The sequence below is a fragment of the Podarcis muralis genome, chromosome 4 (assembly GCF_964188315.1).
Source record: "Podarcis muralis chromosome 4, rPodMur119.hap1.1, whole genome shotgun sequence".
Classification (NCBI taxonomy): Eukaryota; Metazoa; Chordata; class Lepidosauria; order Squamata; family Lacertidae; genus Podarcis; species Podarcis muralis.
The window spans coordinates 83,161,461-83,177,502 of NC_135658.1; positions in this window are offsets into that span (position 1 = coordinate 83,161,461).

A 16,042-nucleotide genomic window follows, 5' to 3' on the forward strand; every position below is an offset into this window, starting at 1 on the left:
TTCTAAGTATAGGGGACCGGATCTGAAATAAGTTGCACTTTGCTCCCTTAGTGCATGGCTAACTTGCCCCATTTAATACCTCAGGATCAGCATATCTGAATCCTCACCCTACCTGCATGTTCACTGTGGTCATTAATATTGCAGGCATGAATACTGTGCAGTTTGAAGTGATTGGATGCATGAAAACTGAGTCTTTTTGGAATAAAAATATTGCCAAGGCCCATAAGTTTAATTCAAATCCTTACATGCAGAACTTTCTTCAAAAACAAAACAGAAGCATCAAAGATACATGCAAAATACCCTTGCAGTATCTTGTGCTGTCCATCACAGGCTTAGCATCTTAGCATCTAATAAAGAGAGTTCTCTCTCACAATCTCCACTGCTTGCATTCCAGCCCCTTTAGCCTGCTTTAGGCCATTTACCTGGAGAGCTTCATTTACACCCTTCCTCTCCTCTCCTGGTCCTGGGAGACAGTGGAGCAGGAGAGGTGGGGGCAGGAAGAGGAGGAGGTGTGTACCATAAGCCCTTGATTCTACAGCAACCTGACCTCTACCTCTCTCCTCCTGTACCTGTTCTTCACCGTCCAATCCTTCAGCTTCTCCTGCCTCTGCCTCTCGTCTCCTTGCTGTTACAGATCCATGACATCTTCTTCCAAGCTTGCCTCCAACCTCCCTTCTTGTAGTCCCCACTCCTTAGTATCCAGCCACAACTCCTCAGTGTCCAGCCAGTCCCTGCCAGTAAAAAGTGGAGAAATCCAATGACAGTGGCACACAACAGTATTGGTGCACCGGGTGAGCCCATGCTGCAGGAGTGGGTGTGGCTAAGTTGCACATCCCCTTTACCTCCTGCATTCAATGCATGGGAATGTTCGTGTGACTGCCTCCCCCCACCTGAATTTGTGAAATGGCATGGCCCATGTGCAGCTGTCTTACGTGCTTATATTTGTGTAAGATAATCATCTTCTGCAGAGTGGTCTTTAGAAAAGATCTAAATTGCTTCTGAGTGTAAGCTTTTTTCTACAACGCTGGAAGTGTGGGGAAATCAGCACACTTAAAAATATGCGTTGATGCATTCTGAATATTTCATGTTGTGTTGATTGCAAGTAGGTTAGCAAATACAGAAAGAGTTCTAGAAGTATACCTCCATGGAATTTCTCATGTTTGGTAGGTTTCTTTTTTTAAAAAAAATAATCTGAAGTGCCATGACCAATAGTTCTTCATTCAACACAGAACTGAATTGTAATGTGCTATTTGGAGGAATAGCTCTTGTGAATCCATGTTTAATTTCATATTTACAAGCATTTCTCCCTACACTGTCCAGAGAAATATGGTTGGCATGGTTTCAAAAGCAGTATACATGAGAACCCCCAGGCATTTTCCTATCTAGGCACTGACCAGACCTACTTAGCTGCAGCAGAAGAATTGCATCATGTGCCCTTAGATTGTGCCCTGAGAGCAACCCAACTCGTCATTTTGGGGGGAAAGTATTGAGAATGTTTCATGGCTGGATTTGGGGAAACTTCACTGCAGTTGCCCAGCGCAAACTGGCCTTGACATTTGACGTTCCATTTTACTCATGTTAAATATGAAATGAAGGTGGCCTTCTGCCTCATTCTTCGCAGACATTGGCAAAAACATGCCTTTCCCCCTTTCTGTCTCGAAAGAACTCTTTATGCATCTTCTTTTAACTGGTGTTAAAGAGCAAGCAAATCCATTAGAACCCGCTCTATTTTATATGGAAAGGTTCAATAATTCATGCAATGGCTTTAAAATATAGCAAAGTGTTATAAAATTTGCTTCCATTTTCAGCTTCAGTGGAACTCTTAATTTCCATTGAAGCAGAAACCAGCTATATTTAGGCTGTGGTGCACAGCCATAGCAATCTGAACCAGATTGATATTTGTAGCACCATATTCTTGTTACAAATAAGGCACCCAGTGAAAAAGCATTGGGGTTTTTCCTTGTTTCCAAGCCATGAACATGTCAACAAAATACTGTATCATCTTCATAGTTTAACAACAGCATCATCCCAATGCCCTCTTCAAGTGGCCGATGTGATAAAAGATACATGAAAGCACATAAGATGGCATTATTTCCTATGGAGGATTTCTTCTATTGGTTCATCTGTTTTATGACCATGACTACAACGTTATGATTGTGGGGTTTCAGTAGGGGGTTCACTCAGGGCTTGTTTTCAGCCAAAGCTCACTGGAGCTCAGCTCCAGCACCTCTCATTGCCATTCTAAGAGAGCAAGGGAGTTGGTTCATGGTGAGCTACGGTTCTGGAAAAATAGTACTGGGTTCACCTATTGAATAGGATGAAACAATGTGTGAGCAGGGCTGTGCTGTCGTACAAGCAAACCATTACCCCACCATGTGCAGTGGCCACACCCCTGTGTGTTCAGCCATTGTGATTGGACCAGTCACCCACTGATTGACCAAGGGGCAGGGCATTTGTCACAGTTCATGCTGTACAGCTTGACCTCCCTCATGAATCTCAGGAAAGCTGTCTTCCTCTCCCTGTTGTAACCCCCCAACCCACACACAAACACCCTGTTACAAGTATGCACCTGGGTTCACATGTGTGCAGCCAGCACTCATGTATACACACTGCTGAGAGGTTTAGGATCTTTTGCTGGAGTTGTGGTGCGTGCTTGTTATTGATAATGTGTTAACCCTTAACCTTATGCGCACAGAGAAATAAAGAAAGCTTGCTTTATTATATGAAGCAGGAATGACAGAATATATACAGTGGTACCTCGGGTTACAGATGCTTCAGGTTACAGATGCTTCGGGTTACAGACTCCGCTAACCCAGAAATAGTATCTTGGGTTAAGAACTTTGCTTCAGGATGAGAACAGAAATCGCACGGTGGAGGTGCGGCGGCAGTGGGAGGCCCCATTAGCTAAAGTGGTACCTCAGGTTAAGAACAGTTTCAGCTTAAGAATGGACCTCCAGAAAGAATTAAGTTCTTAACCCAAGGTACCATTGTATATGCTGTTTCAGACAGCAAAGTTACAATCTATACAGGTAGCAAATTCTACAATACATGCACAGCTTGATTAAAGAATAAAATATTCCCTAGCTACTCAACCCATCCAAAGTCTTTTTGTAGTCCTCCGGACTGCAATATGTGTTTATCTTAAAAGAAGTATCCCTATGTAATATTAAAACGTCTCTTTCTCACATACCATGTTACTCTCCAGGATGCTGAGGACCAATAAAAGGAGATGGTCACCTTCCGATTTGCTTGTGAGTTTTTACAGGGCACCTGTCTGGCTTCCGTGGAAAACAGAAGGCTGAGCTAGGTGGACCTTGGTCTGAGCATCAAAATGATTATTATAGTCTCACTACACGTTTCCAGGCATTTTTTCATTAGTGTCTGACAGGAGAGGCGCAAACAATCTCCACCATCTGGTGCTTACTAGGTGTCAACATTAAGCCATGTCTGGATGACCTGGAACCTGGGTTCTCCTCAGAGAAGGGGAACACCTGCCCTTCAATAGATCATCGTGTCACCAGCAACCCTAAGGAGCCATTGGGTTCTTGGGTGGCTCTTGGATCTCCTACTTGGCACTCAAAGGACATAGAAGCAAATGATAAGCAAGCTCTGCAGAAACTTAGGCAAGGGAGGCAAGTGCTGCCCTCGGCTGTGGTAGGGAGAAAGCTGCTCTGTTGCCAGGGCTGAAGCAACATTCAGCTGCCCATCTGGTTTGCTTTCATACAAGAAATGGGAGCAGGGCATCTTGTCCTCAAGAAGCAAAACGTATTGGGTCTTCCTTGCTTACCATCCCTATGTGATGAGATTTTTGGACATTTCCACATACAGGCAGAATATTCTCTACATGTGCCTCCTCTCGATGGGGCTTTCTGAATCAACCCTCTGGCCTTACAGAAATCCCATTACGATGCTTTCATGGTCCTGTAAGAAGTAAACAAATGCTTCTTGCACCTTCCTACGTTTGCCAATTATTCACTCAAGTGTTGTGACAAGTGCTAGAGTGAATAGTGTGATTAAACATTTTCGCCATGAAAATGTCTCATCATGACAAGAGAATGTGCATGGGATATTTTGGTGTGTGTTAAGTTTACCAGGTGCACGTGCACACTGTTTGCTTTGCTGTATTTTCTTTCCAGCTGACAAAATGATTTATTAACTGTCTTTTCAGAAAGTTCCAATTCACTAAACAAATGATGAAATATCATTTTTCTCTCTCTCTTGCTGACCCAACATCAATATAAAACCAGAAGGGAGAGCCACAGGCATAGAGAAAAGGAAAGAAAAAAATTGAGAGTGTGAACATTCCACCAGAGAAGGCATAAGAATATTGTATTTAAAATTTCAATTTTTGCATTGAACCAAAAGACTAAATTGTGATCCGATAAGTCTGCTGTTCGAATTTTGACATGAACTCAATATGCTGCCTGCATGTGTACTATGAAGATGATAAATATACTGAATTTCTACTGAAAGTCACTGAGATAATACATGTAATTGTAAAATGCTTTAGAGTGCTCAGAGTATTATTTGCTTGTTTGTTTTTTAGATTTACAAAACCACCCATACAGCATTAGCCCTCTGGGTGGTTTATAAACCCACACATTAATCCCTGTCCCAATTGATCAAAATCCTAAAATTTATTAATTTTATCCACATCTATAACTTCATAAACCAGGCCAGAATTAAACCAATACAAATATTAAAAATACAAGCAGCAAAAACCATCTAGCAATGGTATAGCAGCTAATAATAATTAGAACAAAAACCATAATGGGAATAATTTGGTGCAAGAATCCAAATGACTGCTCTTATGAAAAAGTCTGGAGAAGAAGAAGAATATTCCCTTCTTTTTTCTTTTTTAAATGACTTTTTATTGGGTTTAATAAACAAGGATCATAGCAATAATAAATGATACAAATGAACAGACCAAACCTTCTCATGTCATTTGTATATATCACAAAAACAGCATAGGAAATTTGCAGTAATATCTACAATGTATGTTTGCTTGTTAGTGGTCAACATGCAAGCTATTGGCTCACAAATTGGTTTAAACAAAAACAAAGGGAAAACAGGATGGAGTTTAGAGATGACATTCAACATCACATAGCTAAATGCCTAACTGGGAGTCCTCTCCTTTACACCTGCAGGTGTGGCAGGTGTGTCTGGCCTTGGTGGTGGACCAGATGAGAGCCAAACAACTGAAGCTTCATCCAGGTAAGACTCACTCTTAGTGGATGGTTCCCTAGAGCAGATGGGTGAGGTGTGGACTGCTCTGGATGGGTTACATTCTCCCTGGAGGAAGTAGTGCATAGTATACAGGTACTTCTGAATCCACTCCACCACTGTCACCTGAGGCCCAGGAATGAGAGTTGATAGCTCAGCTGCTCCCCTATCTGAACAGGGATAGTCTCAACTTTCATTGTTGTGCCCAGGTACCCTCTAGGTTAGATTACTGAAGTGTGTTACATATGGGGCTACCTTTGAAGATGGTTTGGAAACTGCAGCAGGTGAAGAATTCAGCGGTCAGATTGCTGACCTGGATTGCTGGTAGGGAATTTATTACTGCAGTGGATCCCAATGGGCCTTGCTATCAGAACTGGTCAGCTGATCATATGACATCAGGAGAGGAGCAAGTGGTATGGTTTGGAGGAAATGGCCTCACAGGCTGAGACCATGCCATGCCTAGTTAGGCCTGTGGGCTGGAGGTTCCCCATCCCTGGTATAAGCCAACCACATCTGATGACACATGAGATTACAGAATATAAGGGTGTTTCAAAGCCATCCCAAGTTAATTGGGCATGGTTTGGAAAACAATGGTGTCAAACATTGTCACCAAAAGGCCAACACTACATTAGATGAAGAGTACGTTTGAGTAATAGCAAAATTGTTCTCAACTGTTACTAAAGTGCTCTCTTCACAAAAGAACGTGGAACTATTTGCCGGAATGAGATTCGAGGAGAAGCATTTGAAGTAATTCTTACATCGTGGAAGTGTTAAAGCACTCCGACTGTCAACCTTGACACCTGTGGAAACTGCAGATCTATTTTCTCTGTGAAAAGCAATATCCAAGGCCAATGAAAAACTAATGAAGTTGACACCCTTGTCTTTTACGCAGATGCAGACACAAAGAAACCAGTGCTGAGAGAGTACTCATTTCCTGTAAGAGTAAGCTATTTCTGGACCGAGGTCATATGGCCACTGTTGTCTAGGCATTGGTAACCATCAGGCTGGATTAATGGAATATGCTCTATGTGGGGCCGCCCTTGATGATGGTCTGGAACCTGAAGGTGGTGCAGGATATCACCCTACTGTTGAAATAATTGTGCTGGTTGCCAATTGGCTACCAGACTAAGTTCAAGGGGTTGTCTTTTGTGTATAAATCCCTATGTAGCTTGAGACCAAGCTATCTGAAAAATCATCTTCCTCCTTATATTCTCAGTCGATCATTGGGTTCTGCATGTGAGGTCTATTTTGCACAATGTTGGACTCGGGAACTAGATTGAATTCAGCTGGTACATTAGCAGAAGGTCTTCCTCTAGTACAATGGGGCTTTCCCCACTCTCCTCTCACCATGCCTCTCCCATATTGGCTCTGGAGGGTTAAAAGAAATCCCAGAACAGTGTGCGGGGGAAGGAGAAGGGAGATTGTTCTGTCTGGCAGGCAGAAATGATTCAGTCTATGGGAGCAAGACAAACTGGGCCACAAGTTCCCCACTCAAGAACCAAATGCATGGCTAAAGCAAGAGAGCAGATTTAGTTCAGTTTAAGTGATTTTTTGCAGAGGCTTTTAAGTAGAATTAGTCATACCACCCAGTCCCAAACTGCGGCAATCCAGCAATCTCAAAACCAAAAATATTTTCTCAGGCTCAGTATAATGTGAAGGGAAGCACCACTAATCATCTAATTTCATTTGTTTTGTGCTGGTAGTAATGGTTGTGTACTAACATATACTGCTTAAGCAGAGAGTAGAGTTCAATATGAGTCAATACAGAAGGATGAGGGTGGATGTACAGTACATTACAAGAATGGCATGACTGTGTCCAGAATAATGCACAAGCTCCGAAGCTGGCCAAACAAGCTCAAGCACTGAGATGGCTAGATTATAAGGATGGATTTTTGTGGGTAACTGGGATGGTTTCATTTATTCCAATGGGTGAAGAGGCCAAATGGTATTGTCACATACCCCCCCCCCCCCAATATGGTACACTATGGTGCAACCTGTTGGATTAAAGAAGAAGAAAACTTGATAAGGGCCTTATTTTCAACCATCCATGTCCATTTATTTGCATGGACAAATTTAGAGTTGGAGGCCGCATGCATTTGGGATCCCAAGTGAGGCAGAGTTCTTGAACGCACACAGAAGTGGTCTCCATACATACAGTCATCCTTGGCAGAGGGTGGGAAAGTAGGGGTTCCTTCACACAGTATGAGGGTAGAACCTGCCACTGTCCCCTACCACCACCCACATTCCATTTTATGCATGCAAAATGTCTGGGAGGAAAACATCTGAAAAGGTTCTGGCCTGCCCCTCTTTCCAACATGCTAGATTTCTAAATGTAGAAATATGCTTTAGTTTTGTAAGACCGCCTCCCTCACCTGAAAATCTGATATGCTAACAGTCTGGACGTAAGTTTCCTAATGCATCTGCTTTTTGTGAGAACTCAGTCCTGGTGTCCTGGCATTCTGTGGGGTATTAGGGTAAAACCAGAGCTATCAACCAATTAAAGGATTTTAGTAGATCAGCCATCTGCATAATTAACTGCATTTAAATTCATTAGCATTTAAATTATTAAAATGCATCTGTTCTCTTTTTCATTTCCTCCTTTATGTCCTATTTGACTCCTTTGATTCTCATCCTGCATATAGGTTGATTATTATACAGGTTTTACTTCAACAATTTTCTGCTCACATATTTTTTTAAAAGTCTCACTCGGCTAATGCAGTTTCCTTCTCTCTCTCTCTCTCTCCCCCCCCCCCCCGCCCCGGTTGTATCATCTTGTTGTTTTTAGACTGCAAAACTGTGGGAAGGGACCTGCTAATTTTATTTCAGTCCAGTTTCTCATACATTTTAGGCACTTTTGTAATAATATTTTTTAAAAAATAACTAAGCCTTTCTCTCTCATCTCTGCATCTCAGTCGTGATCGGCCATCTACTTGACTTCATTTCCTTAATAGACTCCCAGCGTTAAACTAATCACCCTGAAGTGGCCAATGCCCAGTGAAAACCCCAAACAGATCACCTTGTCTCATTCACTCATGCTGACTAAAAATCAGGAAATCCCCCATATTTGGGCAGAATGAATAATAAACTCCTGCCAGTGGCACTCGTTTCTCTGGGCTTTTGCTAGTCATTCTTAAGTTGCTGTTTAGTCCGGCACTGAACTTCGATATAAGGCAAATAATGTCAATTGCTTAATGTTCCAAACATCCTTGTCAGGCCAATCTATCAGCATGTTACTGTCAATCCCCACATGGGCTGGAATCCAGTGAGACTGGACCCAAAGAATCATTAATGATGACTCCAAATTCAAGAACCATAGTTCATCCACCAAATCTCATTTACATCCCATGCCTCCATTTGGAACAATCAACAATTATGACAAGGAGCCTGTTAAAACCACCACATTACCTGGCCTCAGATCCCTAACCAGTTGTAAATTCAGCATTATCACCGCTCCCCCATCTATATTGAAAGCAATCTAATAAATTGAGAGCTCGTTTGAACTTGAGGCTTGGATGCAAAAAGCTGCACTCATTTCTCTACCCTATGTCAACTGGAATTCATCTCTGTAGATTAGGCAACACTGGTCCCATTGCAGAAAAGGTATTTAATAGCCCTACTTATGGCCCCTAGTGACTCAAGACATTTCTTTTGATCCCCATTGCAACTCGGTCTGCCATTGAAGATCCCCACACGCATGCATAAAACAAACAAGCAGCCTATGGTGCCCATTCTATAACTTTTAAATGCATCTGGGGGGGGGTATTGTTTTGTCTTGTTTTATTGCATATTTTGTGTTTTCATTTTGTATTTTTACGTTGCGAACCACCCTGTGATCTTTGGACTAAGGCCGGTGTACAAATTTAATAAATAATAAACAAGAAACAAATCAAATGTATACAAACCATATTTGCTCTGCTACAGATATTGCCCTTTCCAAAGCTATAGCCCACTTCCAGAGCCTAGCAGAGCATGAATAATCTCTTTGGACTTTGCCAAACTTTCTGGTTTGATAACAGATGGTGCTCCTTCCGTGGCTAGAGCAAAGGCTGGCATGGCAACATTTCCCTCATTGCTCATCTGTGTGATCATGGAAAGAGAGAGGGAAAAAATATACTTCCACTGGAACACAGATCAGGAAACCTGTGTGGTGAAGACAGCCCTAAATGATGTTCCAACAGGCCTTGTCATGAAGAGGCAGTCCTATGGATTTTCCCTAAGTCAGCGATCTTCTGCAAGAGCTTTGAGCTGAATGTTCTTTTTTTCCTTTTGGTTTATCCATAAGCTCTGAAGAATAGCAGATCAACATGCATCTTGTATGAAAAACATATAAGGAAATATTCCGTTCATGAACCAGGTCATTTCCCCAATAAAAAACCCAGACCTTGTGAAACAGACTCAGATTGCCTTAATACTAACTTGAAGCTATTGAGAACTGGTATGTACCTCCTAGCCTGGAATCTTCTCAGCCATGTTTCAAATGATGGCAAGATGCATCATCTCCCTCCCAAAATCAAGAGCAGGGATATGGATCCTCACACATCGAGCCCAAATCCAGCTCTCCGGGCTTCTCTTTAAGACTTCCCTGAGGTCACATGCCCTCCCTATCAACACAGCCTTCACCGGCCTTTCTTTGCACCCTCCTTGGGTGTTCCTGCCTACCTGGAATGTGTCCTTGAACTCTGATAATGCTTCTTGCTTGCCTCAGTACAGGGGGTGGTATAGAAACTAGCCTACCTTGCAAAGCTAAGATCCATGTTTATTATTCTGTTCCCTTTTGTCTTTGGGCCCAAACACCTCTGGCTTGTGGCCCCTGGAAGGCTGACTTCCAGGGAGAATACGGCCCTTGAATTGAAATGGTTCTCCATCCCTGGCAGTTGTAAGTTGCCCACAACCCAGTTCCATAAAGCAGCATGTTCAACATCCAAGCCGGGTAGACCTTCATCTTGGTATTGGACGTTAGCATCACATTCTCCCATACCCTTTTGGTGAGGTGAGCCATTGCCATAGCTGCCTTGCCAATTATTATGGGATCATTATGGAGGATCCCAATGCATGGTTTCTGAGGAAGGCACAATAGAACGGTGCACAGCTACAAACACTAGTAGTTTTACATACATATATGCCATGGTTCGGGACGCAGGTGGCACTGTGGGTAAAACCTCAGTGCCTAGGACTTGCTGATCATAAGGTCGGTGGTTCAAATCCCCGCGGCGGGGTGAGCTCCCGTCGTTCGGTCCCAGCTCCTGCCCACCTAGCAGTTCGAAAGCACCCCTAAAAAGTGCAAGTAGATAAATAGGTACCGCTTTATAGTGGGAAGGTAAACGGCGTTTCCGTGTGCGGCACTGGTGCTGGCTTGCCAGTTGCAGCTTCTTCACGCTGGCCACGTGACCCGGAAGTGTCTTCGGACGGCGCTGGCTCCCGGCCTCTTGAGCGAGATGAGCGCGCAACCCTAGAGTCAGTCACGACTGGCCCGTACGGGGCAGGGGTACCTTTACCTTTTTATGCCATGGTTCAATAACATGTCTTCTAAAAACGTACTATGTGAAGCAGGTCTTAGACTAGAAGTAGATATGATGGCTCCCCTTGAACGCAGCAACCGAGTGTCTACTCCTCCTTTTTGTTCCTTAGTAACAGAAAGTACATAATTTAACATTATTGCCCTCCAAGTTTCCCCATACCTATAAGCAGCAAGAGCCAATGAGGCAGAATGGGGATAACCCGATAACCTAACTTCACACGTTTCTCATTACTGTATTGGCCATTACTGTGTGAGAGCGGAGTGTCAGGCTTGCATCCTCTGCAATGTCTAGCTTCAACTGTGCACCACGCTCTGATACATTTTTACGCTGAAGCAAGTCCCACTGTATTCAGTGGTGCTTACTCCCATGTAGAGTGAACAGGATTGCAGCCTTTGTCACCTTGAGAACGAAGAGGGAGCATAAATGTTAATTGGTCCCCTTAAATTGCTGTGCAGCCAACTCTGCTTTACAGTGCGGCAGAGTTAAGCATGTTCCTAAATAAAAATAATTATAGGTTTTTATGCAAGCATTCATCTTTTTCGGGAAGGCAGAGTACTTTGCAGGTTACCAGCAGCTTAAATATTGCTCCTCATCTGGAAGCTTATTAAAATATTGATTAGTTATCTGCAAGTTATATGTCCTTCTTGCCTCTTACTTAACGTGGTGACAGCATAGTTATTGATCTAAGGGTTTTTTTTTATATGTGGCACTTATTGCCATGGTATCCAGGTTCTGAGGAAAAATTCTTTTGCACACAGGGAAAGACATATTTTTCTATGTTCTTCCAAGATGACAGAATGTGGCTTTGGGTTGTGTGGGATATTTTCAATATCATTATTTTATTTTTAGCAACAGATCTAGGTCTATTCCATTCCACTGGCAGGGGATGCTTCATGCTTAGCATCTAATCCTGTGTCTGGCTGTGTCCTCTTTGTCAAATAGAGATATCTTAGGGGAAGGACATTCCTTATTTGCTATTTGGGTGGCCAACTGACTTGCAGGAGCCAGGCAGTCAGCTGATCTTCAGAAGCATTATGTGGGCAAGACTTTTCATGAGGTCAGGGAACAAAAATGAGTAAAGAACACGAAAAGAAGAAAATCACCTAGGAAATATGTCTCAGCCTGACTGCCATTGCAAAGTTTGGGAGGAGATGGCAGAATGGCTTCTGGGATCCCATTTTAACCAATCATGAAAGGAGGCAAGACTCAGACCTGGTTCACATATGGATGTTAGTCACTTAAGGACAGCAAGCGCTGGAGATTTACATGGGTGAATGGGCAAGTCGAGATTGAATTTTCGCATGCATTCAAACACAATGTTTTTTCATTGGAGTCAGTTCACACTTTCAGCTGTCAGTCTTCAAGTAATCTGTGCACATGTGTAAGCCAGCCCTATGCTACAGGAGTGAATGAATTTTATTATTTCGGTCACAGACCAGTTCCAGCCCACATACAATACAGTATCAAGGAAGTCATAAAACACAATAGGGATACATTTGAATTTGCAATTAGGTATAACAGGGACAATACAGATATAGCAACAGTTTAAAAAATATATAAATCAAAACTTAGTCAGTAACATATAACCTAAAATTATCATTTAAGGCCTTAATCATTATGATAGCACAGCTTGTTCTCCAAGTTTTATGGCAATCACACAGAATTTGGTTACCCTTAACATGATCTCAGGATTCTTGTCCTCTACCAGGGATTTTAGACATTGAAGTTTGGATTCATTTGGAGATTTTTGCATAGCAGGGGTAATAAATAACGAGCGTTTATACCCGTAGAAACGGCAGTGTAACAAGGCATGAGAGACAGTTTCTACCTCCCATCAAGCCGCAGGGGCAGACTCGTTCCGCGTATGGTTTACCCTCGAATCTGCCTTGCAATAAGGCAGATGGCAGCACGTTGAATCTAGTGAGGGTAAATGACGGTCTGTATTTAGGTATTTGTAATTTTGCTACAAGATGATCCCTCTCCATGTCAAATGTCAATAGCAATATTCAGTCTGTATATTTATTTATTTATTTATTTTATTTGGCACGATGATGATTTTATGATTATTTATATACCACTTAATCAAAAACCACTTATCGGTTTACATAAGGCAGTGGTTAAAACAGGATTTAAAAACAGTAACTATCAAATTATCAAATAATATTTATTCATTTCATTCATTAATGGCTTGTCATAAAACGTTCCAAAGCGATTCAACAACATATATCAAACATAAAACTCTGAATTAGAAACAAATGTGGTAGGAGATCAACTCTTGTGATGTGAGCCTTAAATAGCAGGTTGTAAGTAGTTCAATCTTTTAGTTTTTACTATGTTTTTATATAGGCTGTAAGCTACCCAGAGTGGCTGGGGAAACCCAGCCAGATGGGTGAGGTATAAATAATAAAATTATTATTATTATTATTATTATTATTATTATTATTATTATTATTAAAAAAACATTTTCCGGTCCAGTACAGATACACACTGTTGAATGAACAAGTGTGGTAGAATATTCAGAGTAAAGGCATGTGCCACCAAGATTGTACAGGGAACCTTTTGTACAATCAAAGTATCGCAAGGGTGGAGATGACTTCAAGCAGGGCTAGTGAGTAGTGTGTTTTGGGGGAAAGGGCTTGCCCTAAGGGCACCAAGGGCGAGGACTGTTCTGAGGTTCCCCACACCTACTTGACACCAAGTAGACTGGAGCAAGCCAGGTGGTCCTTCCTGACCCAGAGACAAGCTTCTAGGTCAAATGTCTTCATGGGTCTGTGTAATGAAGAGATACTTCTGTTGCTAGCTGTGGACGACCAACACCCTAGCTGAGCAGCAGTTGTGTCTTACACTTGCCAGGTTTGTGTCGCAGAATGCTTTTTCAGCCTCTGACAAATCAATGAATATGTTGATTAACCTAGATGATTAAGATAGGCTTATGCAATAATTATTGAAGGTACCCTGAAGCAGGGCATTAGAAGCCATTAACAATTTCGATTGCACGGTGGCACTCCTTTCTTCAGCTACATTCTTGCTGGCTAGAAATCGAAACGACTTCTGTGGCATCCTAAACACTCCGATTCTGGTCAAGCCAGACTGTTAAGCACTTGACTAGTCTGCAAGTTTATTACTAATTTTTATTAACACAGGCGTAAGGAGGGGGGAAATCAGAAAAAGTACAGTAGTGCTGCATTTGGACAAGCTATGGAGTCACACAGTGCAATATGCATACATTTGAATTACACACTTTATATTGTAAGATATTATTATTATTATTACTACTACTAGTAGTACTAGTATTGTAATTAAATAATATATCTGGAAAAAAGTATTGGCAGTAAGTGCTCGCTGTGGTTAGTTTCAGTCTTATAACAGAAAGCTGTTGCATGCTAAGAAGGTTACAACTTTGCTTTCTGTATCTCAGGCAACAGAGAGACACAAAAGCACTATCCTATATAACCTGAGATGTTTTACACAAGGCTGAGTTGTAACCTAGTTAGTCTTTCCCTTTGGAAATATAAAAATGACACATAGCCGAACTTTATCCCTAGCACTAATTGGAACATCCTCATAAGACAGAGAACAGAACATAGTTATGCTTGTTTTAGCAAAGCTAGAGATCCATTTGTTTTTGTTTTTTGGTTTTTAAAAAACTCAGACATCAAAAAGCTAGGTACTAAGTCATTAGAAATCAAATTGGGAAGTATTGCCTAATAGCAAAGGAGGACTGGATTTAATGGCTTCTAACAAAGCACATAATTTAAACACTTTGTGAAACCATGGCAAAGTTCTCAGCATTACGCCCACTAAATGTAGCTGTATTACAAATTGAAAATTATGCCTCATTTTACTGTATAAGTACTTCTAAATCTGAATAGTATGGTACTAATCCTGAGCTTGCGGAGTGTATGCCACATACAGTGTCAGAAAACATGAGGATTATTTTGTAATGATACACATCATGTATCAACACCCTGAGATCGACTCTATTTCTCTTACAGATACAGTATATTGGAAACCATTTTGGGAGCATGTAGGGTAGGAAAGGAGTATAATAAATTGTTTGCACTGTATAAATACTTCCCCAGAGAAGGAGAATACACCCTCCTGTTTCTGTCACAAACTTGGGTTAGCCTCAGTTATATATCGGAATACATCCCAATTTGAAAAGTACATAATTAGGCACTTTTAAAATACTGATGGCAAAATATTGGAAGCAACAAGTGGTGCTGTCAATGGATGGATGTGTGGCAAAGAAGGAATATTTAGTAAATAACTCCTTATGTCTAAAATAACTTATTTTAGGAGATTTGAAAAGGAATTAAGGTTGCAGTCCTAGACACGCACACACATTCACATGAGTCTCAGTGGACTCAATAGGATTTGCTCATCCTGAGTAGATGTGCATAGGATTGCACTGTAGATTTAACAAATATTTATTGAAATATTAGCATCCATTTACAGTACACTGGAATCAGCATAATACTAATAAGAATCGGCATAGCTTAATTTATAGTTGGTGAGTGGTATCCAACATTACTTGTGTTCAGAACAGGCCTGTTAAAATAAACGGATTCCTGTAACTTAAATTCATTTATTTCATTCAGTTTGCTCTGAGTATGACTAAGTCGAATATGACCTCTTGTTTTTGTCATTTTGGAATGAAATGACATTGGTTTGATCCTCAGTATATACTGGATGACCCTTAAGGTGTTTTTTTTATATATATAAAAAAAGATGGCATTTGTTTTTATATTGTGATGTTATGCTGTAACCACCCTGAGACCTGTGGGTACAAGGTGGTATACAAATTAGTAAATAATATAAAAATAATATAAAATCTCCCATTTAGATCAATGCTATTAAGCTTGTGCTGCTTCACTCTTCCATTAAATTGACTTAAGAGATTTTGCCTGTAATTTTTTTTTTAAAAAAACACCTTTTTAGGAATAAATTTGCAAGTCTCCTTTGATTTCCCCCCCTCACAATGATGTCAGAAAAATAATAATAATAGTAAAAAAATATATAATCCTATAAATAATGTTTATAATGATAAAATACAAGTAAAATAAGAACAATTAAAAGAGCAAGAAAATAGCACCAGATCAAGTAAAGAAAGAAAAGAAAACAAACAAACAAAACAAAACAAAACAAAACACAAGAAAGGCCACCATGAAACCCATCCCCAGCTAATCAACACTGAAAAACTGTTGCACTTCCTCAACAGTTAAGAAGTTCTGAGGTAAATTAGGGTACTTTTAACACCACCACACCCACGAGTAATTCAATATAATATGCTGTAGCTC